The following is a 2,062-nucleotide window of genomic DNA, read 5'->3' on the forward strand; positions in this document are numbered from 1 at the left end:
CATTTCACTACAACTCTGACGCAATGTCACCCTGACATCATTTTCAGACGAGGCATGAAGTTTACAGAGCAGCAGTTAGGGTCAAGACAAGGTGTCGTATATTCCAGTTTCACAAATCACAAATTTCCCTCAAGGGGTGCTTCATTTCACTATGCTAATAATTACATAGTCACCTGCATGTGAAATAACTCCACTCATGCTCCTCTTTTGTTCAGACATTTATGCAGCTATTACCATGTTCACATCATGTCCTCTAAAGTGTAATTACCTGAGAGGGAACAACCTTTCACGTCGGCTTCTGACTTTTAATTCTGAGTTGAACAGACTGACAAAACAGACTCAGTGAAAAGAACTGCAGACATCTCAGCAAACCTTTGTCTGCAAAGACTCCACAGCTGAAATCCAGTAGTCACACTGATACAGTTTTACAGGAGCTGTACATTGTTTGCTTGTGTCATGTTGTGGCAAAAAGTCATATCAAGTATTTCAGCATGTACCTCATGTATTCTTTGGAACGCATTATTGAACTGAGAATAGTTCATTACTATGATTAGTAATTGAGCTCATGTCAGTGTGACTGGGACAAGAGTCCTGGGAGAAGATTGTGAAACTGAGTTACTGGAATATTTGCTGTTACAAATACATAACACAACAAAATAGCATCAGATTTAGGCTGTTTATCCTTTGTGACTACAAGGTGAGCAGTAGGGATCCTCCCTCCCTCCTGTCGCCAAGTGTTTGCTAATGTCTATAATAAATTATGATCTTGGCGCTTTACAAATAAAACTGAATGTTTGAATACTGCAGGTCAGAATGAGGGGTGTTTCTCCATATCACTTTTTTTGAACTAATGAGGTGATTGTTGCATGAATGCACCAACCAGCAGCAGAAAAGCAAACAGTGCATAGTAATGTTCATCTACTCATCCATGTGTTGTAACGCTGTTATACACAGGTTTCTGCAGCAGAGTCATTACTGACCTCAGCAGAGTTATTCTGCTCTAATCAAGTGGAAAAAGAAACATACCTCCAGTTTGGTTTGAGTGCTGCTTGTTCCTGAGATAAACTCACTCATTCATTCAATGGGCCATTAATACACAAGTCACAACATCTACGGCTCTCTCTTCCTCTATAATTACGATCTAAATACCTAGTAAATGAAAGTAAAGGATGTATTAACTGCATCACACACCTGAAGTTCAATGAGGCTTAGGCGGGAAACAGGAAGCAGCAGAGATAGAAAGTTAGTAACAGACTCCATCTGATCAAATAAAAGGTATTTAAAGAGATTTCATTTGTTGCTTTTTCCAGTAGAGACATAAACAGGTCAAACCAAGACAGAAAAAACAAATAAACCCACACCTCTGTCAGTGTTTATCAAGACAAGATAATTCCACAGTCAGGAAGTTTTTACAACCATCACTGTAAGCCACTACTTTATCTTGCACTTGCACAACATTACATAGAGGTGTTCACTGTGTCTGTTGTTGTTATCATTTCCTACATCTTGGCTGTTTACAGTTTGTGTTTCACTTCACAATCAGACATTACAGATGTTGCTGCCCTCTAGTGGAGAGTTAATGAAACGCACTCAATTAAAGTTTTGACCTGATGGTGACATTGTATGTATTTATATTTCTCTATAATATTTCTTCATTTTTATTGTTTTTTATCTTTCTCTTCTACTCACGATGGTGTTCGACTCTCTCTCTCTCTTTTTACCCTCGGCACAGAGGAGCAGATGTTCCCACACATTAAAGGGAAGTTGTGTTATCATCGGCAGGAAGCCAGTGTTCAGCACAGTTTACAGGAAATCAAACTCTTGTTGCAGATCAGCAGTTAATATACCACACATCAGGTGGCGGTGGTTGTTTTGTCCCTTAAACAGCTGCATCCAGATGTTAGTGCACTATTTGACTGATACTGTGAGTGAATCATTGCAGCCATTAGTCCTACAGTTACAACTCTTCTACACACTGAACTGTGAGGACTAGACATCATGTCTGCACTGCTACAGAGAGAGTTCAGTGACTGTACAATGTTCCCATACAGAAATGTAATAT

General features: G+C 39.3%; 2 pseudogenes across 2 annotated transcripts in view; both read right to left on the reverse strand.

Annotated features, from left to right (window-relative positions):
• LOC111661203 (major histocompatibility complex class I-related gene protein-like) overlaps positions 1 to 2,062 on the reverse strand; it is a 12,932-nt pseudogene that overhangs the window by 4,452 nt on the left and 6,418 nt on the right. The window lies entirely within an intron of this gene.
• LOC147818656 (major histocompatibility complex class I-related protein 1-like) overlaps positions 1 to 2,062 on the reverse strand; it is a 6,770-nt pseudogene that overhangs the window by 2,528 nt on the left and 2,180 nt on the right. The gene's annotated exons all lie outside the window — the stretch shown is intronic.

The sequence above is a fragment of the Seriola lalandi genome, unplaced genomic scaffold (genome assembly GCF_002814215.2).
Source record: "Seriola lalandi dorsalis isolate HSWRI2012SDOR001 ecotype SW California unplaced genomic scaffold, Sedor1 jcf7180002054538, whole genome shotgun sequence".
Classification (NCBI taxonomy): domain Eukaryota; kingdom Metazoa; phylum Chordata; class Actinopteri; order Carangiformes; family Carangidae; genus Seriola; species Seriola lalandi.